Genomic DNA, 23,980 nt, shown 5'->3' on the forward strand with positions numbered 1-23,980 from the left:
CGTAGCATCTGGTGTCATAATGATACATGATGCCGGGAGTTCCCGATGCTGGGCTCGGTAGCATCCGTAATGACCTTAGATAATAACCATAGAGAAAGCCTATGGCTGTATCCATGTTTTCCAGGACTCCATAAGGCGGCATCAAAACTTCTCCAGACACCGGGAGTCAAATGTCAAGCGTTTGGGTTCGGAGAACGTTGCTGACTAGAGATGAGCGAACCTGGAGCATGCTCGAGTCAATCCGAACCCGCACTTTCGGCATTTGATTAGCGGTGGCTGCTGAAGTTGGATAAAGCCCTAAGGCTATGTGGAAATCATGGATATAGTCATTGGCTGTATCCATGTTTTCCAGACAACCTTAGAGCTTTATCCAAGTTCAGCAGCCACCGCTAATCAAATACCAAACGTTCGGGTTCGGATCGATTCGAACCCGGTTCGCTCATCTCTATTGCTGACCCAAACATTTCGGCAACTCCACTCAATACTACTGAGAATGCCTGATGCACCATGTGACACGGGTGGAGAGTGCAGATACAATGCACTGAGCAAAAGACCAAGGCTCCTGGTTAATGATATGTACAGTATCAGCAGTCATACAGCTTAGCAGGAATTATAAAAAGTGGATGTAAAATGTGAAAACTGGAGATTTCATTGTAATGAAAAGACAATAAAGTTGACGCATAGAAAATAGTAAAAGTATAATTAAATTACTCCGAGCCTTGTAACGCAATTCACTCCAATGTTCATTTATATTTCGTTTTACACATTATCAATATTTTGACAATGAAACTAATATTTAATTAGTTTTCTTAAGATTAAATTTAGTGGTTAAATAATGTGTGAACAAGCTGTGAGCAAAACCACGGAATTGTAAGAAGATACCTGAAACGGCATCTCTCTTTTCAGGTCCCTACCAGCTACCACTGGCAACTTATCACAGACCTTGAACAGTTCCTTTGTTCTGCTGATGGGACCCCCAATGATCGGCTGTAATCTGCGGCAAACCCGGCAGTAAAGTGTTCAGTTTTCCTGCAGCGCCTCCACAGGGGAAATGAAGCATTACACTTTGTCCTTGTTTCTTTCAAATTCTCTTTATAGCTGCTGTACTTTTTAGATGAGGTTTCTGATTGTGTAACCTACTTTATTAATTCAGAATTCCCAATTGGAATTTTTTTTAATCCTGATAACCCCTTTAAATGGCTCCCTAAAAAAATGTAAACAGTTTTCCTATACAAGCTATGCTTCAGCTCGGTCCCCGGAGGTTTAAAGAATGAGAATAATGTGGCTATGTGTGAAAGATCTATATAGAGGAAATCTTCAGTCAAAAATGAAAAATGATCTCTCACATAGCATATATATATATATATATATATATATATATATATGTTGTATAAAGGCTGTACACGCTCTTTCTTCTCTGTGACGGTGTTGTATATCTTTGTTATAGAAATAGCTCCTGACATCCAACCATCGGCTGGTGGTTATAGTCATAGGACGAATAACGGTTGAATTCTCTGTTAGGAATACAGTTGTATTTTTATATATATATATATATATATATATATATATATACACAGTGGTACCTTGGTTTAAGAGTAACTTGGTTTAAGAGCGTTTTGCAAGAAGAGCTCACAGTTTTTCAAAATTGTGACTTGGTTTAAGAGCATTGCTTTGGTTTAAGAGCTCCTGGTATTGGGTTGGAGCATGAGTGGGGGAGGGGCATGGCCTGCATAGCGGGGTCTACAGCACTGTACTCTGACCCAGGAAGTCTCTCTCACCTTCCAATTTATAGCAGATCCACTTCAGGCTGGGGCTTGCATCAGGGGACAGGACTGTGGGGGTAATCTCTTTATAGCTTTAACCCCTCTCTCCCCGGACAGAGAGTGCTGCTATACTGTGTCCACATCTGCCCCGCTCATTCCTTCATGCTCCCTGCAGTCTCTATCAGTCCTTGTGTTTCCCATCCTCTCCATTCCTGCTATAATGTGCTTGCACTCACACTCAGCTATACACACTGCTGCTATAATGTGCTTGCACTCACACTCAGCTATACACACTGCTGCTATAATGTGCTTGCACTCACACTCAGCTATACACACTGCTGCTATAATGTGCTTGCACTCACACTCAGCTATACACACTGCTGCTATAATGATTATAAAATGATTTTTGGGGTGTGGAACCAATTGTCTATATTTCAATGATTTCTTATGGAAAAATTTGCTTTGGTATAAGAGTGGATTTGGATTACAAGCACGGTCCCGGAACGAATTATGCTCGTAATCCAAGGCACCACTGTATATATATATATATATATATATATATATATATATATATATATGTGTGTGTGTGTGTATTATGTAGCATTGAGTGAGCGCTAAAGTGCTTGAGTGAACCCCATTGAAATTAATAGGAGACCCAAGCATTTAAAGGGATACTCCAGTGGGGGGGGGGCATTTTTTTCCTGGGACCAGGGAGGAGGTGGCTGAGGGAAACGACGTCCACTCACCTCCCCGGTTCCAGCGGTGGGTCCCGCATCGCGGTGCTCCGGTCCCCAGATCCCGGCCACTTCCTGATGTCTGACGCGGGCCAGAGACGATACCGCCTCCGTCACTGACTGGCTGAGCGGACCTGAGACGTCACGCCTCGGGCCCGCGTCAGACACCAGGAAGCGGGCGGGAACTGAAGACCGGAGCGATGTAATGCGGGACCTGCCGCTGGAACCACCTCCTCCCCGATGCCAGAAAAAAAATGCCCCCCCCACTGGGGTACCCCTTTAACCAGGTGCCCCTTAATCGGCAGAGAGGAACGTGTGTGGTTCACCTTCAAGTAACCTATTGCATTTTTTTTCGTATTTATTTTTGTATATTTCCTTTATTTGAAGGTATGTGTAAACGAAATACACAAAGAACAAAAAAAAAATGCAATAGATATCTGAAGACACATTAGATCTCCGGTGGTATACCTGCAATTGCCGGCATACCCAATGGGACTGTGGAGTAGTTGTGAGTTAGTTGCTCTGGACTAACATTTTAAATTAAATGATGAGGCATGATGGGAATTGTAGTTTTGCAACAGCTGGGAGCTAAAGGTTCCCCATCTCTAAAGTACGTGAACATGACTCACTAAGATCTGAAAAACATATACTAAGAAGTGTGAGTATATCTTACACCCGATTCAATTAGCTTTATTGCTAATCTTTGTTAACGTTACACGTAGCATTGACACTATTTGAATTTTGCAGCAAAAGGAAAGCAAAGTGCTGTTTATTTTTAAAAGTACATAAAGGAAGATAAAGCGATGTGGGGGCAAAGAGGCAGCATGTGACATCTGGTGGAGGAACAACCTCAGGCCTCTGGCCCGCAGGCTGGTGGAGTTAAGAGTAACAGGAGTTGACATATATGTTCTCCGGTGGGAATAGAACCTGCACTTTACACGTTATGAGAGCATCAAGCTTGACAGGCTGTGGGGAGGCTTTAGCAAGGTCAGCTGCAGCTAGCTCTCTTCTCTTTGCTTCTTTTTTTTTTTTTTTTAGCCAGAATAATCTAGTTTAGACTTCTGGTTGTAGATAGAATGGGCACTAAATAAGAAATGGTTGGAAAATGTGTCATGTGTGAAATCTAATAGTGATTGATAGTTTCCTTAAACGAGTTACAAATAGGTCTGTCTGAACTGAATGCAACTTATTAAAATGATGTCCCCGGATTAGATTACATTCCTCAGACTGTTATTCTGCTGCCAAACTAGCTCTTTATGGTGCGACCCAGTAAATAATTCTACATAGAGTCGATCTGAATTAGATTCATAGACTCCTGCCTTGAATCTGGAGCTCCGGGCTGAAGCCTATTCATTATATGTTTATAAGACATCTACTTTTTTTTTTTTAATACGTTTTCGAATGTGTGTTTTTATTTCCTGCTAATGTTTTCATTACTTTTTATGCCTCCGATCTCCTTCTAAAATGCTATGCTGTAAATATTTGATCATATTAATGTTAATTAATTATGCATTTATTCCTAAACATATAGAATGTGGTTTTTAATATATAAAACATTAAAGGGGGTTATGCTATGATTATATATTATGCTCCAGCCAGCCTCCCGCCCGCAGCCCCTTTAACACCTCCCGCAGCCCCGGCCGCCTGATTGCCCCCCTGCCACCGGCTGCCTGCCCGTATGATCGTCCCCTACTGATCCAGCCGTCCAATCAACCCCCCTGCCTGCCCGATCGCCCCCCTGCAGCCCCAACCACCCCCCTACAGCCGCGGCCGCCCGATCGCTCCCCTGCAGCCCCAGCCACCCGATCGCCCCCCTGCAGTCCCCACAGCCACAATCGCCCCCCTGCAGCCCCAGCCGCCCGATCGGGGCTGCGGGGGAGCGATCGGGGGGCCGGGGTGGGCAGGGGGTTGATCGGGCGGCTGGAGCTGTGTGGGGGCGATTGGGCGGCAGGGGCTGCGGGACATGTTAAAGGGGCTGCAGGCGGGCGGCTGGCTGGAGCATGTACTTCACCTAGTTCCCGCTCCGGCTTGCTGAAGACACCGGGAACCGCCGAAGCAAGTCGGAGCCGGGATCAGGTAAAGTATCAGCTCCGGTGGAAGGGGGGTTAACGGGGCGGCTGTGGACAAACTCTGCTGTGTGTTTGTCTGCCATTGAAAGTATAGGGACAGGATCCGCAGCGAGACTCGCTGCAAATACGCAGCGAGGGAACTCACTGCGGATCCGGCAACTGGGTTTCTACCCTTAAGGGAATTTTTCAGCTGCATTTGCTGCTAAGAGCTGCAGACATTGGGGGAGATTTATCAAACTTGGTGTAAAGTGAAACAGGCTCAGTTGCCACTAGCAACCAATCAGATTCCACCTTTTATTTTCCAAAAGAGTCTGTAAGGAATGAAAGGTGGAATCTGATTGGTTGCTAGGGGCAACTGAGTCAGTTTCACTTTACACCATGTTTGATAAATCCCTTCAGTATCTTTCCTGTAAATGATGGTGGCTGCCAGACGTATCAACTTACTTTTTTTCATTTATCAATTGTGAAGGAGGCCAAGTGCCTGACATGCCGCACCAGTCCCCCTCAGCTTCCAACACCTACATCTATCTGATGTACAGAGCCCTGCACATCAATGAAAGAGGGGCTTGGAGGTCATGCCAAGTGAGGAGGCACTGTGGCAGTTCATGAGCTTGGCCCCACCTCCCTGGCACTTGGCTGGGGAATAAAAAGTAAGTTTTATGGCAATTTATCGTTTGAAAATAGTGTCTGCAGCTCTTACCAACCAGCACAGCTGATTCCCTTTGCAAATGTTTTTCCAGATGTACAGAAAGAGAGGAGAAAATTCTGGAATAGTTACCAAATACAAAAAAAAGAAAAAAAAATCCCATGGGCTAAAATCATTTGAGGCATTAACTTTACTAATGATAAACTATATTCTACATGGAGCTACCTTCAGCGATGACAGATCGGCTTGGCGGGATGAAGCCTTGTCATGGACCGCTTGTTTTAATATCCACCATAAATTTTCAATCGGATTTAGATCCAGACTGTTTGCAGGCCATGTCATTGAACTGGTATGTCTTTCCCAAAGAAAAGCCTTACAATCTCCGCTCTTGTGGTAAGATATCATCTTGAAAAATGACTTCATAAGCATTCTATCTATCCATGGAATGAGAAAAGTGTCCAAAATGTTTATGTGCTTTGACTGTCGGGATAATTTCTGCCATCTTTACCTTACATGTATATCCGTATCTTAAAGAAGTGTCAGGATTTGAGGAAAAATTTCTTCAGCCATCCTCTCTACATCTTTAATTAGAATGATACTAGGCAGTGATACTGCATTGAACATCAGTTTCCTCCAATCTTCTACATGATCGCTACTCTTCTGCCCATCATAATCTTGCTTTCTTCTGCTTGGGTGTTAGTGCTGCTTTTGATTTGCTTTCAAGTCCGACTTCTATGCGGATGACTCTTAAATCTACCAATCCAAATTCGCCAAGGTGTCCGTTGGCTATATCTTCCTTCTACCCTCATCTTTTCCCCATGCCCCCCCCCCACCTGATCTATCAATCACAATCAATGGCTCAACCTTCTCCCCACTCCAACAAGCCCACTACAAGACTGTCCCTACCCTGTCTACTCTAAACATCCCTCACCCAACCTCCCAAAACCGTCCCTCCAATTCTTGAGGAAACATTGGAACAGAGGCATTGGATTTGGTGATATTCCTTAGAAATGGCTTTGCACATTTACACGTCCTTTATATGCTGTTGGTATTACTGAAATTGTACTTTTTGGTATGTTTTATTTATTTCTTTGCACTTAATGAGAAGTTGCACATTTTATGAACATAGGAGTTCAGACTTTTTCCTGGGGACACAATGTATTGATGCTTTCCCAACATTTAAGGTAAGGAAGGGGAGGAGGAGGAGGCGGAGGAGGTTCTATTTAATTCCATTTATTTCTTACAGTCCTGTCCCATACATTGCTTCTTTTCTACAATTTATTTTTCCTTAAAGGGGTTTGCTGGGTTATTGTCATTTTTCCCATATTCACAGGATAGGGGTCAAGTAGGAGAGGGCAGGGGGTGGGGGGGGGGTGGATAAGGTCCGACCTTTGGGCTTCCTGTGAATCTCTAGAATGACACCCCAACTCCATTATTTTTAAGGGGGCTCTGGGTCAGAGTGTGGCCTACCACTCCAATAAAAATCTTGGCTATCTCTAGAGCTTGGACCTGCACTATGGATCCTGTGGATAGAGGACAAGTAAAAATGACTTTCACAACCAATCACTGCTGGCCCCCCTTACAATGATCTGGAGTTCTTACATTACCTGTGAAATGCATGCTATTGCACGGAGCACAGCCTGCACCTCTCCCAATTCTCAGACCCACATAGAAAAACAATGTATGTGTTACATCCACAACCGACGCTCTTACTTTTCGCTGCGGCCGCGCTGTCACCTCCGGCCGTGGCTGTTCAGTGCCCCCCACCCCCCATGGTGTCTCTGCTCCCTGACTCCTCTCGTCCCCTCTCTGCCTGGTGCGCACACCCTCGCTTCCTAGGGTGTGCCTGCGCCGGCACTGCTTCAATTTAAAGGGCCAGCATGCCCTTAATTGGCTGCTGCACAACAGTCCTTTGTATAAATTGCAGCCCCTTCCTGGCTTTCTTGTTGGAGCCTCTACATGCTTATTTAGTGTGTTTCTGTGTTTCCTGCCCATGGTTTAATGGCGCCTGTAGTTCCTGCTTCCTGTGATACCAGCCATGAGTCCTGCTGCATTCCTGTCTACCTACTTGTCTCCAGCTGCACCTCGACCGCCGCCACTAGCAAGCCAAAGCAGGGGTAGCGACCCGCCTGGCTGTGGGCAGCCCCCTAAGGCCCCCGTGGAATAGGGCCCTTAGACTCTGCTCCCCTGTATGGCTTATCGCTAGTGGTGGTACAGCCGATCCACGACTCCAGTCGTGACAATATAACACATTTTACGGTTTTCTAAACAAATGATATTTTTTAAGGGCTTTAAAAAAATGAGTGTTTTTCGTATCAATGCTTAAGATTAGGCAAAATAAATATATACACAAATAAGGCAACATTTCATTCAGAGCTCTGGATTTTATTTTTTGTCATAAAGTTATTAAGCTGTAAGAGATACTTTTTTTTTTAACATAATCCCTTTTGCACAGAGCAAAATATACCCTTATGATCAATCCATTATAAAATCATGACATTGTCAAGGATTCAGCTAAAATATGAAACATTGGTAATGTCACATACTTTTGATTTATAGGATTTTATGTTCTTGGATCCTACGTATGTTACATTATGTATATACAGCAATTAAAGAAGATTGCACTTACAGGCTGATGATTGACACATGTAGGAAGGTTGCTATGGCGATGAACATTTTATTGCCACCATTTTTATGATGTGAGATGTCTGTTTATATTTATATATAGATGATCAATCTCTTTATAGCTATCTGTCTATTACCTATCCTATCTATCTATCTATCTATCTATCTATCTATCTATCTATCTATCTATCTATCTATCTATCTATCTATCTATCTATCTCCTGGAGATAATCACATCAGATGGATGGTCACTGCACCTCTGCTATCCTGGTTGCACTTGGTATAAAAGGCACCAATTTTCCCAGCAGTATTGGAATGGACCTCCATTTGGGAGGGTTGTCGTTTCTGATGAGTCCCGTTTTCTGCTTTATAGAACAGATGGTCATTGGCTCCTTAGAAGACAAACATCAGAGAACTTCATCCATCCCCTCCTTGGTTGAACTTGATGAACATTTGTCCTCATTGCAGTCCTCTACCTTTAAGATATGGACGAGACTGTGCTTTTGGCCAGGATTCAGTGCCTGAACTATTTGATTACTTTGTGCCAGTATGAACTCTGTCTTATTCCAGCACTTGCTGTGTAGTGATTGACTGGATTACGCCACAACCATGTGGGTTTCTGTTTAGTTCTGGGCTGCAGATATCTTAGACTGAGTAGGGACAGTTACCTTTACCACTCATCACTCATCTCTATTCCTTTTTAGTCTTTATTCTGTATGGTCTGGATTAGGGATGGTCCGAACCTGCCGATGTTCGGGTTTGTACGAACCCGGACTCTTGGCAATAATTTCCGCGGTCTTAAACCTCCGTGGAGAGGGTGGATAAAGCAGGAGGACCGCCTGGAAAACTGAGATACAGCTCCTGCTGTATCCACCCTCTCCACGGAAGTTTAAGACAGCAGGAATCATTACCGAGAGTCCGGGTTTGTACAAACCCGAACCTCGGCAGGTTCGGACCATCCCTAGACTGGATGCCAGAGGACTAGTCCAATCACACCCTGGTCTTGGACTTGACATCTCATAAGAACTTCACTTGAACCTTGCTCTGGGACCTTGCTTGTAATAGTCTCTTGTAGCTTGAGCTGACATTTATATTGGATTGGATTACTTGGAAGTTTGGCCTCCTTATCTGTCCTTCTGACCTCCGTTTTTGCCAGCTATTTTTGTACCATTCTGCCTGACTCTTCTTTATTGTGTTTGTTCGTCTAGTCTTGTTCCTTGTTTCACTTACCCAGTGTAGGGGCCGTTGCCAAGTAAGCAGGGACAGTCTTTGGGGTGGACTAGCACTAGGGCTCATTATGTCTGTCTGCCTCATCTTCCATCCAGGTCCTGGGGTCACTTACACATTTGTTGGAAGAGCATGGCCAAGACTTTCAAGTACTAACCTGACCCCCTAATTCTCTGGGGGCACCATTATCATCATTTTCACTCTATGGATCTATTATTTGCTAGTAATTATAATGTGACTCCTCTGTGTACTAATTCAGTACTACTCTAGTAGTAATGTTTATATGATTTCTTAATGATGTTTTTGCTATAATAATGTGATGGTAATGAAGATGATGATGATTCTTTAAAAAGATGTTGTTGTCCCTGTGTAGTCAGCGTTATCAATCCTTATAGTGAGTAGCATTTATTATCAATACCAATGGTTGTAGTTATCATTAAGGCGTCTCTGTACCCACAATCTGCCCCCAAACCGCTTGTCCCGTCGGATGGTTGCTTCTAATCCAAGATCTGTCCTGGGGTGTGTTCGGCAGGTGATACAGTTATTGTCCTAAAAAATTACTTTTAAACTTGCAGCCTTATGTCAAATTGACATAGCCTAGAGTACCCATGCCCTCTCCGTACCTCCTCATCATTAGGAATGCCCCTGGGCAGGATTTCCTCTAATCATCACTTGTCTTAACATTGCACATGTGCCGGATCGTTAAGGCCCATGTGCAGTGTCCAGACAAGTGATGAATAGGAGAAATCCTGCCTGGGGCATTCCTAATGATGAGGAGGGCGGGGAGAAGGAACAGAGAGGTGGTGCAAGCCTAGGGCATGGGCACTCCAGACCACTGTCACATGCTAAATGGACCCCAGGACAGATCTTGGATTAAAAGCAGCTATCTGATGGTACAAGCAATGGGGGGGGGGGGGGGGCAGATTGTGGATACAGAGTCGCTATTAATATCATAGTCTAAAACAACAAAATTTTGTTTCTCGTTTTTCCAAATATATGGCTGACATTCTACCTGATCCTCCTCAAAAAAATTCTCTAACTCTCTGTTACTTGTTTAAAGGTCAAGTCGAAAAGTGAATTATAGAGAATAGCGGAGCCCAGATGTGCAGGCAGGGCCGGGGATTACAGATAAAGGTAAATAAAATAGAAATTAATTCTCTCTGAAATCCTAAACTGGACATGAAATGATATATGTAAACTGTGCTATTGTATCTATGTATTATTTATACACAGTGCAGGGAATGGCTCGTGTTGTTGGCCGCCCTGTCAATAGCAGTTTGTCTCACAGGCTAATGAATTCAATGTGTAGAAGGGAAAGCTGTGGATAGGATTCCAGTCTGGACACAGAGAGATGTTCTGTATATTCATCTGGATGGGATCTGTAGTGCAGAATAGAAATGGATTAGTTTTTGTCAAGAGAAATATAATGTTTTAGCAAAGTCGGGGGAATTATCATGCAGAAATGGAACAGAATGAATAATTTATTGCTCGGTGTCTTGATGGACATGGACTTGGAGTAGCAATTGGAAAAGACATTGGTGAATAGATGACAAGCTCAATTTGAAGAGTCTTGGGAGATTTCACATAGTATTTGCATTTAGAGGTCCGGGACTTTTCTCTCTGATGGGAAAATACAATTTAGTCTATCAAAAACATTTATTAGTATCTATTGGTGGAATAACCTGAATCTCCTGAGGTCATTTATAGGTATAGTACAGAAAGGCTTAAATAAACATTTCTTAAAAGGAATGCCCTACTTCAATAACTTGTTCTGATATACATAGGATATACAGTATCATTGACTGGTTATTGGCTGGTTATTACTTTTATAAGACTTAAAGAGAACCAATCACGGAAGAAATTTAAATTTTTTTTATTTTCTAATTCAATGTAATTATTTATTTAATTACATTTGTAAATACTTTTATTTATTTTTTCGGCCGCGGTTTTGTTTTATTAACTTTTCAATTCACTGTCTCGCGCCGGCTCTTTTCAAAAGAGCCGGCTCGAGACAGGAAGCTCCCGTCATCCACAGCGGCAGCAAGGCCGGCCGCCGCCATCTTGATTACGTCATTTGCGTTCCAGTGGTGGAACGCAAGTAACGTAATCAAGATGGCGGCGGCCGGGCCGAACAAGAGGAACAGGTATAGTATAAGATACAGACTGCAACAGCAGTCTGTATCTTCATTTTGTCTATTTATGAAGATACAGACTGCCTTTGCAGTCTGTATCTTATACTTTACCTGATCCTCTTGTCCGTTGCAGTCTGATGCCGGGCGCCGCCATCTTGAATACGTCACTTGCATTCCAGCGGTGGAACGCAAGCGACGTAATCAAGATGGCGGTGCCGGCCTTGCTGCAGCAAACAAGAGGAACAGGTAAAGTATAAGATACAGACTGCAAAGGCAGTCTGTATCTTCATAAATAGACTGCCTTTACAGTCTGTAGCTTATACTTTACCTGATGCTCTTGTTCGGTGCTGGAAGGCCGGGCGACGCCATCTTGAATACGTCACTTGCGTTCCAGCGGTGAAACGCAAAGTGACGTCATCAAGATGGCGGCGCCCGGCCTTCGTTCAGCTATCAAGAGAATTGGGTAAAGGGATAAGATACAGACTGCACAGGCAGTCTGTATCTTCTTAGATAGACTTAGGGAGAGATTTCCTTTGATAATAGGGATAGTGATTTTTAGGTGATTGGTCCTCTTTAAGGCCCGATCAGGAGGAGCAAGAGAGTGTCAATCCGTCAGATCAGCGCTCGCTTGCTCCTCGTTCCCCACTCGCTATTACACGTTCTGACAGCAAGCGGGTATGTGCGGGGTAGGAGCTGCAGGAGGGGCTCCCGGATGATCTTTAGATCCTCTTGGGAACCCATAGGAGATAGCTGCAGTCTGCTGATGATGATCCTATTACACAGAGCGACGGCCAGCAGGCTGTCGTTATCATTGAAGTTTTTTTCAACATGTTGAAAGACAAGGATAATCCGACATTGTGCATGTCAGCCGATTGTTGCCTTTTAACACTAGCTATTATACCAAGCGATCATTCGGTGTAACGGCCAATACTCGGCCTAGTACGGCTGATAATCGTTTGATGTCATAGGGCCTTTAATGACAAGTTTTTGCAAAGAGCACCACGAATGGGTGTTATGCATTACCACATTTCCTTTGTGTGACATAAAGCCTTAAAATAAATTTATTGGCAATAATAATAATAATAATAATAATAATAATAATAATAATAATAATAATTAGTAGTAGTAGTATTAATCCTTTTAATTAATACTGAAATTCTCTTTTTTCCTGATCTAATTCTATTTTTAAATTGTAATATTAAAAAATGTAATTCATGGTAAATTATTATGGGGTCAGCTATCTTACCTAAGCAGCCTTTTACAGCATTTAGAGGTGTGCTTTATAGCAAGCCCCAATAGTCAGGACCAGACCCTATTTACATGAATATCAGAGCTGTCTGGGCATGATCTGTGACCTATGAGGAGGTAAGGGCCATATTACACCAACAGATGTCTGACAGATTATTGTCTATTATAGATAGTTAAATGGAAAAAATAAATCACCCAAAAATTCTCAAAATATTTAACAAGAAATGTCAATTTAAACAATAGGTCATATAATCTAATTATGCTTTCATTAAACACAGATACTAATAGTAAGCCATCACATATTGTCCACTTTCTATTAAAGAGGTTGACCTGAATTATTTTAAACAAAAATATATGGCTGTGTTAAAAATAACCCCTGTTCCCCTGCAACGGCTGATCCTGGTGCCTGGTCCTCTCTGCTACTTCCTTCCTCTTGATGACATGACAAGAAATGTCCATTCAGCCAATCACTGGCCAAGTTGGGACAATGTTGCAGACAGAGACTGAAGTTCCTGCCAGGACAACATGTCATCAGGAATAAGGAAGTAGACTATGCATCAGGAGCGTGGGCGTGATTGCTGCATGAGACTGGGAGAGGTGAGTACAGGTGATTTTTTAACCCACCCCACCAATGTACATTCTTTTTAAAGGGGTAGTGGGGCGGCCACAAAAAAAAAAAAAAACACAGACACACACATAAAATATACTTACCATCCCGCTGGTGATGATCGCTGTTCGAATTTCCCGCCGGCCACGTCCCTGTCATCTTCGGCCGCTGTCTTTGCTTCTGGGTCTGGTGCAGTGAATGGCAGAAAAAAGGCTGCTGGTGCGCATGCGCACCGACAGCCTTTTCATTGGCTGGAGTGCATCACATGGCTTCTAGCAAGCTCAGCCAATCAGGGCTATGCAAGCTGGAAGGCCAATGAAAAGGCTGCCGAAAGGCTGTGGAAGACAGCAAAGAGGAAGGAGACCAGGACCCAAGGAGACGACATCGACCCAAGATGGCGCCTGGGAGAAGAGGATGGGGTCGACAGTGATTTGGTATGTATACTTTATTTAACTTCCAGGCGGGGGGGGGGGGGGGGCAGAAAGGGGGGGGGGGGAACGGGGCCATACAGCTTATTAACACACATTACAAAGTTATATAACTTAGAAATGTGTGTTAACTAAGCGGAAAAACTAAAACGCCGCACTACCCCTTTAATTCCAGTTTTAAAAGAGTTGGGGGGGCCTGGTATCGATTATGCAACAGGGGTCAATATCTCCATTTTGAACCACTTTTGGATAATGAAAAATCTCACATAGCCGCTACTTACTTTTCTCCACCTGAAATAGCAGAGGCATGGGGGGAAATGTAGGTCCCCATACTGTGCACTTGTAATGAAGGTTAACTAAGTCAGAGCAGCTCTGATATCAAGCTGTGTAACAAATAAGTAATGAACTTCATATTTAGCAGCTGAATGGAGCAGATTACCTAAGGTTCATCGACGTACATAGAAATAGTGTTGATTGCGGAGAAAATCAAGGGGAGACAGTGAGACCGCGGTGCCCTATGTGGTTTCCACATGAATGACGGCAGAGGGTCAGAGGAACATTGAAGAAACGCACAGGGTCACCTGAGAAAGCTGAAATAAAAGACTGTAGATAGGGGCTATAATAGCCTCCAAAAATACCTTCGCGAGAATCAGTGACACAGAAGTCTAATGAAATTTGACGTCTTCTTTTCCAGCTGAGAGTTTAACATTCTGCGCATATGAAGCTAATGCGCCATTGCTTTCTGCTGTCATTGGAGACTCCCATTGTTCTGCATAGTGAAATGCCACTTTCTGTGCATTGTCTTAGAGCATTGCATATACACAGACATCTCTTTTATCTGCCTAAGCTATGTAAGTGAGTCTAAGAAAAGGAAAGAGGAGCGGGATTGTTCTCAGTAATATGGACACTTCAAGTATATGTGGCTGGATTTGTATTATGTAGACATGAGCTAAATACTCTCATTTATATAGACGCCAACATTGAGCTGTGTGCTAGTTATACAATGATGGATTAAGAAGCTATATACAGAATTCTAAATAGAGTGCCATTTATAGAATTCTTTATTACTTTTACTTTTATATAGAGCCATAAACATATTCTGCATCCATGAATCCAATGGGGCTTACAATAAAAGGTTTCTATTTCATATACATAGATGTGGCAGGTGCCAACTATCCGGCACTATGAGTATCATGCTATAGTTATACATAGCACACCATTCTGAGGTGTGTAGGTGTATTTTATTGGAACACTGTGCAGATTACATAGCACACTATTGAGTGATACTTAGTCAGATCGCATATGGTGTCTTGTTACATCTGTATTCACTACAGTCAATTTCATAGGCGATTAGTTAACCTATGATTAATCTTTCATCGTCATTTATAAGGCATGGGAGCATGAACTGCGAGTGCAAAACCAAGTTTGATATTAGCTTTCAGTCTTAATAAAGGGGGTTTACAGAACATCCATATTAGGCTATGTTCATACAGTGTATTTTTTTTTTTTAAATAATGCACTGTATTGCTTTCTATGGGAACAATAGTTGTTGTTTACACACTGTATTGAACAACGACCGCTGTTAGGGTACTGTTACACAAATCGATTTTTCAATGGTCACCGATTAACGATAAGCGACCGCTATTGCGAACGACCTAAAATCGTTCGCCCAATTACACGGAATGATTGTTACTTATGATCGTTCTTGCGGTCGTCTTGTCGTCGCTATTGCGTTCACCACTACTGTGAACGACCAAACGACGTCTTATTGCATGTAAACGATTTGCGCACGGTCACCGATAAAAATAGGTCCAAACTCTATCAAACGACTAACGATTTCCCATTGGTCGTTTAATCGTCTATTACATTAAATGATTATCGTACAAATCCGAACGATCTAACGATTTTTCGAACGATAATGGCTCAGTGTAGTAACTCTACGGTGGCGCAGATAATTGACTTGTCAATGGCTGTTGTTCCCGCTTCGTTTACACAATGTAGGGCTGTTCCTACGGCTGTATATTGTATAGACTTCAATGGTTAATTGGAGTGCAGGCACACTCAAATGTGCTTGCATTCCAATTAAAATAAAATATGCTAATAGTGGCTGCAGGAACATGTCAAACATTGGCCAATGTTTATACACTATGTGAGTATAGTGTATTAATTCGCTTACTGATCCCGGTAGCGTGGTCCATTTTTCATGATGACCCCCGCCTCCTGCGATCAGCACCATTTTCTTTATGTACACTTCGTGCCACTCTATGCACTGGAGGCAGGCCAAAGTGTACATGAACAAAATGGCACTAATCGCGGGAACCGGGCTGCATTTTGAAAACTGGACGTTGCCATCGGAATCTCCTTGTCAGGACAGACCGGGTAGCGTAAAATAAATAACTAATTTGGAAATAAATTGGTACATTGTCTTAAATGTCTATTTTTAGGCTACAAGATACAAGATCAGTGGGGGTCCAATACCTAGAATGATTATGGATAGGTCACCTGATGGGACCAGTGCACTTCAAAAAAGGACTGTGGCTGATTCATTGTATAGCTCCATACTTTTTGCAGTAGTTGTGCCTGGTAGTGCAGTTCTCTGTGGCTCCATCCTATTCAAGGGAATGGGCTTGGGCTGTGTTACTGAATATGTAGAGTTAAGCCTGGTGCACAAGAAAAGGGTGGAGATTTTTGCAGAGCTTCACGGCCCCTTCAATCAGCTGATCATGGAAAGGTGTGGTACCTCCATTAATGCAACATTGATGGCCTACTCTGACTATAGACCATCAATAATAAACTCCTTTAACCCACCCCTCTTCTAACTTTGGTGATGCTATTAGAGATTTTGTAGTATTTGATGGTATAAATGGCAGTGCCAAACCTTCCTAAGCATAGGCACTGAAATGAGCTGTGACAGATAATGTGGTTGCTGCTACATCCCCTGTTAATCCAAGTTGTGTCACTTCCATCAATGCCATGATACACCATTGCTTGAGTGGGTTCCTTACACATATAGAGTAAGCAGGACGGTTATTTTATGATTAGCATTTTTTTTTGAACTGTTTCCCTTCTTTTAAACTATTTTTTTAAGCCATGAAAATGTATATATTATTATTTTTTACTATTATAATTTTTTTTTTATACATCAAGATTATAATGTCATTTTACATAAACTAAAATCTTCTTGTATGGGCCACCACAAACACCCTCCAGCCCCTAGATTCACTTTAAAATTCTTTTTTATTCAATTTCCAATTAAAGTGCTTAACAACATGGTCATCCAGCTGACATAATGTGCTCCACGCCAACGCAATTCAAGCTTGAACGGATCTTGTTCATTACGATACAAATCTAGTGCCTAATCCAAAACTATACGTATCTTGTAAAAAGAAGGCAGTGGATTCTAAGGCCACACACGAGTAGACATCAGTATAAAGATGTTCTTTCCTACTCAAGGTCGTTCAAGGTTACCACGAGAGAGTTCCAGATTTGAAGTCTTCGCCCACGTATCGATGGCAAAGTCTGGGGGCTAATTTTAAATTTGTTAACTTCTTAACCTTTATGTCATCTATCCTAATTCTTGTCAGGATAAGTAAGTAACAAGGTCACCCCTGAAATGGTAACATTGGTCACGTTAGTCTGTATCTGATTGCATTTTAACCATACCATAAAACCAATTTTCTTTGTTTAATGTTTCCATTTGTGTAGATTTGGAGGTAATTGTTATTGTGTGTGTTCTGCTTGTAGACTGTGTATCACTGTCACTTGTCAATTAAAAGAGCAACCCAGACTGCTGGCATTTGCACTCCTTAATGAAAATATATGAGGCTGAGTTAAAGCAGGACACCGCGCAGACAGTGTGTAACCCGTCTTGCTACTGATTTTGGCATGACCCACGCAGGCTGTCTAGACTACTTTTCTATTCCCCCCTTTAACTGAAAACCTCTTTCTAATGAAGAATAAACTAGGATTTTAGCACTTCAATTGAAAAGCTGTTTGTAATTCCAAGGACTTCCAGCATTTAAAAAAATAAAAAATAAATAAATAAAAAAATCTTGTGTTTTCCCATTACGTACAATACAGGTAACCTCAGCAACCGGATAGAGCGCGGGATTCTTGCCAGTTATTTCTCAGGCAAATGAAACTCGAGGAACTTGTCTGTTTTCAGGCTTGTTATACATTGAATCATTCAAGCATTCTATTCCCGTAGATTGAGGTGTCACGAATAAATGACCTGAACCATATAAACCAAAGCCTTTGGCCAAAGTCTTCTCTGCGGAGAGCGAAAGGGGAATGTTTGAGTAAGCCCTATAGCGTGCAAGATGTTTTGATCAAGGATGAATTGGTATATTCATATGTTCTCATTTCTACGCTAATAACTAGGAACTCTCTAGAAAGTGTCGAGACATTTTTTTCTGGCTACATAGACAATATATTATAGGCATTTCGAAGAAGAAACTTTCTACCATTGAGGATGGGCTTGTGAGATAACACAACGGTGATCTAAGTTTGGTTCAGCTGAACAGTGGGAAGTCTGAGTAAAATGAACATAATATAGTTGCTAAATGTGATCATAATATAGGTGTCTGGCAGTCTAAGTTAAACAAAGTTTTATTATATTTGTTCCTCCATTTTGTGTTTGTAGTGGTTAGTAGAGATGAGCGAAGCAGCCGGAAATTTGTTTCGCGAGCTTCGCGAATTGTAGGTCTAACTTGTTAAGATTTGCAAATCTTAACGAATTTGATTAAAATAGCCAAAACTATAGTAGCTACAATACGGAAACTATTACAGAAGGGCAAATTTGTTAAAGCATGTTGTTGTAAAAGTGTCAAAAATCGGAAAATCTCTGTTAGTCTCTCCCTGCTCCGCTGTAACTGCCTGCTGCCATCCTGCTCTCTCCTAAGCACACAGCCGACTGGCCACCTCCGTTACCGAACCTCCTTATATAGAGGTGAGGTACTTAAAAAATCACCCACAATCAGTCCTCCTATCCTCTCCTTTCTGTCCCTATACCGCTCTGTTAGTCTCTCCCTTGCCTGCTGCCATCCTTCTCTCTCCTCCACACACAGCCGACTGGCCACCTCCTTAACTAACCTCCTTAATGAACCGCCTTATATAGAAGGAGAGGGGGAGGTTCTGACATCACTTAGAGGCCTGCAGCTGACTGGGCGGGTGCTAGAGATCATGGTTAATACCTTTCTCCCGCCCAGTGACGCTCCAGACAGCATGTGCGGCGGCCCTTTTGCTTTTTTGCAAATTTTCTTAACTAATCAGCGGGAATTCGCTTCACAGAACAAAGGAAATTGGCAGTGTGAATCACACCAAATCTTCATTCGACAGATTGGCTTCGCTCATCTCTAGTGACTAGTGTTGAGCAAGCCTGCTCTATCAAGCGTAGTACCCTATCAAGAATCGTGGTGCTGGACCTAGCACGGCTCAGATTACTGCAAGACACATTTGAACTTGTCTTGCAGTAACTCTTTGCATTTTTTTCATTCTAATTTTTGTATATTTCGTCCCTGGAAGGGATGTGTAAATAAAAAATACAAAAAAAAGACACATTGAGCCTCCAGCGGTATGCCATCAATGGACAGCATACCATCAGATTTCTAATATATCTTGTAGTAACCTATTACTTTTTAGTTTGTTCTAAGAATTCCTCTAAGCCTCTCCAAGTATAATGGCAAGTGCTGAGGGAGTTCCAACATGGATGACTTCAGGTCCAAGGACACCAGAAAGATCGACGGTATCGGTAGAATGAAGCTACTTTATCAAGCCAGATGACATCTAACATCTAAGCCTCTCCAAGGCCTCACCTGTTCTTGCTGGGACCAAGTCCTAAGGTGTCTGTTCTACAATTCACTTTCCTTATTTAAAACTTGTTTTAAGTTGATGGTCGGAGTACCTGTTTTCTTTCTAAGGCGTTCTACCTGAAACAGCTTATCATTAGATTTTTTGTACAAATCATTTACATACATATAGGTTGGTCTCAATTTTTTTGTTACAGTCATTATTCGTAACTAAGATCTTCAATTCCCCTCCAGCTTGTTTTCGGGATTTACCGTATTTTTCGGCATATAAGACGACTGGGCGTATAAGACGACCCCCAACATTTCCAGTTAAAATCGAGAGTTTGGGATATATTCGGCGTATAAGACTACCCCTCTTCCAACACACACCAAATTAACAAAAAACAGTGTGCGTATAAGACGATCCCTTATATTAGAGAAGATTTTACTGGGTTAAAAAGTAGTCTTATACACAGGAAAATACTGTATTTTAGCTCATGATAAGGATCTGACATAAGTTTATTAAAATATTCAATGGTAACCAAAGGGAAAGATATTGAATTTATAGCGGCATCTAATAATATTGCAGAAATGTACCTATTGTAGCCATCTATGGCAACATCAAGGTTGAATAATTACATAACTAGTATCATTACTTACAAAGCCTACCCATTAATGCACTTAGACAATGGCCATAGATGGATGTGATCTGGCTTTTTTCTTCCAAATAAGTGCAAAAAAATCTAAACTTATATCCTTGTGTATGATAATTCCCTTCAATGCTTAAAGTGCCACCTGCTAATGTATCATGTAAGAACCGGCCATAGTTAGTTCCATTGTTAGGCTGACAACTATTGCCTCTTCCCTGCCATGAACATGTACATGTGACTTGGCAAGGATCACTTATGTTAAAATCCTATTAAATGACTGTTGTAATGCCCTTAAAGTAAATGTACCATTAGGTACGTTCTTTTTTTTTACATTATCAGACCAGCGCTGGCGTGGGATCCTGGTGGTATGGTCTTTTTTTTAAAAAAACACCCACAGTTCCCACTCTTGGTGCCATTCTTTTGCCATGCAGCACCCCGACTTTATGCACCAGGGGCAGTCCCTCCACCTCTAGTAGGACAATATCCTGTCCCCTCTGTGACAAGGCTCCATTTGAATCAATAGAGCCATGTCACGGAAGGGAGGGGATATGGTCACACTGGGGGACGGTGGGCCTGCCCCCAATGCATGTAGCCTATCCGGTGGATGGCAAAAGAACGGTGCAAAGTGCGGGAACCAGGAGCAGTTTCAAGAAAAGGGCCGTGCCACTGGGATCCCTGTGATGGCGCCAATTTGCTAATGTAAACACTTTTAAACGTATAAATTGTAGGCAAAATCAAAAATCATCAATTTCGGCCAACCTTTTTCTCACATGTTTGGCTAGCTTAAGATTATAGTAACCTTAGAAAATTTAACTGGAACCTATTGGGTCTTAATGCATGTTCTCTGACAAGTCGTCCACCAACGATGTGGCACATATAGCACTTGTGTCTTGGCTCACTAAGACACCAAGGACTGGGTAGGACTCTGTACCCCCCTACAGCTACACCTATGGGTTATTTGCAAGAGGTAAACAGCAACACTACAATTTTCATAGAATTCACTTAAGTAACAGCTCCAGGGTAAATGTCTATAGAGCAATCTGCCATCATTTTATAATAGACCAGTAGAAACAAATATATCACCCGTTGACGGGTCTGTGCGCATTACTATCAGTGAATGGTGCTTTAAATGACATTGTTGCAATGTATCACCATGTAATTGATGCCGTATCCTAGCTGTGAGGAGCCTTAGGGGCTGTGAGGACAATGCTAATGAACAAATAAAAATGACACATTTACCGAAACTCAGGAATCAATGACATTGATATAACTGGAGGATGATGGTATCCATAAGACTAACCAAATCTAAATATTTCCTTGTAATGTAATGTTCCAATTTGGGGCAGTGCAGTTCTCTTGTATTGCTGGGTTGAATAGAAATATAAACCCTAGTCACATAAAGACATACACATTTCTATACATTGTCTTACGCATCTATTAGAGATGCGCGCAACTGGAGCATGCTCCAGTCCGATCATTTGGCATTTGAATACCAAAGAAGTTGGATGCAGGCATAGTTTTCCCACACTTCTTAGGGCTTCATCCAACTTCTTCAGCCACTGGTAATAAAATATCAAACGATCGGACTTAAAAGCCCTCATCTCTAATATCTATGTAGGTTTCTATGATTTCTACTACAAAAAAATGAAAAAACGTATTTCAGAGTAGCAAGAGAAATCTTGGACGTGTCTTTGTCATGGGAGCTGAAGGTCCCAGATGTCCTCAGGACATTTGATGATAGTACAAGCATATGATCAGTCACATACCTGGAGGGAGTCAAGAGGAACAGGACTAAAGGTCCTACTACATGAAGCGATTCTCCGCCATTGTGGCCGATAATCGATTTGGGTAATAAAAGGCAACGATCAGCTGACATGCACGATGTGGGCTGATCGTTGTCTTTCCTTGTCTTTCGACATGTTTAAAGACAGCAGAGCCATGTATGTTAGTGAGATAGAGCTGTGCACATATGTAGAATATAGGTAGAAATGTAAAAAATGTAAAGATGGTAGATTTACAGATACGGATACAGATTTAGGGTTCGTTCACACTATGGATTTGGTGCAGAGATTCTGTCTGCAGACTCCACGCCGATTCCCTTCTGCTATGTCTTTGAATGGGAGGGCTCGCACGCCTCCGCTCACCGCGCCCGACTTTGCTCAAAGAATTGACAAGTCAATTTTTTGAGCGGAGAGCAGAGGCGCGTGAGCCCTCCCATTTAAAGACATAGAAGGAGGGATTCGATCCACAGAGTCCGCGGACAGAGGTTCCCCGCAGAAACTGCACACCGAATCCGTAGTGTGAGCGGCCCTTACAATAAACTTGGCAAACTCTGATTTAGAAAGTTATTTAAAAAACAAATAATGAAAAAAATAATTAGCACAATTGCATCCATCGCCTATAAGGGTATTTTATTTTTTAAACGGGAGCCATTGCAGATTAGCTAAAATATGAATGTCTGACAAAAAAAAGCCTATTAATTTCAAAACAACGAATGCTAATCCTATTCCGCTAACACATTAATTCCAGTAACTACATTAAACATAATTGTTTCTTGGCAAACAGAAAATGATAGTAACTAATACAATAAACTGTTATTTTCAGGTCACTGAGATGAACCCTCCATAGCCTGGATATTAAATCGAGCCACTTTACCACCTTGTGCTTTTTAAAGGTTAGTTTATATTCTCCTATAAACCTTAGTTCTGACCTGGATTTATCAAATACTGTAAAATCTCACTTAATCTAGTGTTATTTTATGGGAATGATTTATCAAAATGTCTGGAAAAAAATACAGCCATATAGCTTGATAAATGAAAGGGATTCATCTTACTATTTAGCTGTAGAAAAGACGCACGAAAACTACAGATTTATTTAAAACTGACCTTTCTTTAAAATAAGGATCATATACTGTGTATATATATATATATATATATATATATATTTTTTTTTTTTTTGTTAACTACGTAGTGCCTTTCATACAGTGAGCACCAAACAATTAGGGAAATCAGCTCAACGCTAGTCAAGAAGCGTGTTCTTTTCTGGGCATATTTTTCAGTAGGAGTAAAACGTGCATAAACTGATATAAAAAATAGTATATAATGTTTATGGATTGTTGATTTACATGTAAAGCCGGCTATATACATTAGCTGTGAAGTAAATTCAGTTGGATTAGCTCAAGTTGGCCATCTGATTCAAGAGTAATTTTAGATTTATAGAAAAGCAGGGACTCCAGTCAAAGACAGCAGTCCCTGCTCTGGCACACTGAATGAGGAGACATATATAGTATGCCTCGCTGCTCAGTTCACATTTGCTGGGCTGGACAAAAATGTAGTGAGTGTGAGCTGTTATGCATACAACATTGCTGCTGAACTTCGGAGGCAGGACACACTCGCTGGGTTGATAGTGTAGGGTACCATGGAAAGTATGTCAAGAAGCAGGGACTCCTGTTAAAAGGCACAAGTATATTATTCCTGTACACTAAGTATTATATACTTTTTGCTGGGTGCAGAGCACAGGGCTCAGTGAAAATAGTGAGTGTCATGGTCGTGGCGGCGTCCCACGCTCCGGGCTGCCACCGCTGCGGCACTTGTTCTGCCCTTGGTTCCCTCTTGGCAGGTGCCGGACCTCACCTGCAGGAATCCGGCACTGCCACCTCTTCAGCCCAGCAGGATGTCTTACCTGCTCCACCGTTGCTGACACGTGCCCCTGCCCCCTGGGACGTGTACGTCAGGTAAATTAAATTTAAAGGGACAGTGCATTTTTAAACATCTGTGCTTACATTCCCTGTTGGAGCCTCTGCATGCTTCCCTTGCAGTGGGCACTAGTGAAGTGGCCCCTTAGACTCCGCTCCCTGGTGAAGCTTACGTCATCGCTAGTGGTGGTACAGCGAATCCTCGACTCTAGTCGTTACAGTGAGTGTAGGCAGTGATGCAAATAGCATGGTTGCTTACCTCTCCTATGCAAAACAATGAGTTGTCTCCAGACCATTGTTTCCTATCATGTTGTTAAAAGCAACTCAGTCAATATGGCTAACTCCATAATATTAAAAAAGAAGAAAATAAA

At 42.1% G+C, this 23,980-nt stretch overlaps 1 long non-coding RNA gene across 1 annotated transcript in view; it reads left to right on the plus strand.

The window, feature by feature from the left end:
• Positions 1 to 10,124: 10,124 nt before the first annotated feature.
• Positions 10,125 to 23,980, plus strand: part of LOC138784825 (uncharacterized) — a 60,856-nt gene continuing 47,000 nt past the window's right edge. Inside the window, exons 1-2 of the long non-coding RNA XR_011361954.1 lie at positions 10,125 to 10,198; positions 22,520 to 22,589. This is a non-coding gene — a long non-coding RNA (uncharacterized lncRNA). The remainder of the gene's footprint in view (positions 10,199 to 22,519; positions 22,590 to 23,980) is intronic.

The sequence above is a fragment of the Dendropsophus ebraccatus genome, chromosome 2, assembly GCF_027789765.1.
Source record: "Dendropsophus ebraccatus isolate aDenEbr1 chromosome 2, aDenEbr1.pat, whole genome shotgun sequence".
Classification (NCBI taxonomy): Eukaryota; Metazoa; Chordata; class Amphibia; order Anura; family Hylidae; genus Dendropsophus; species Dendropsophus ebraccatus.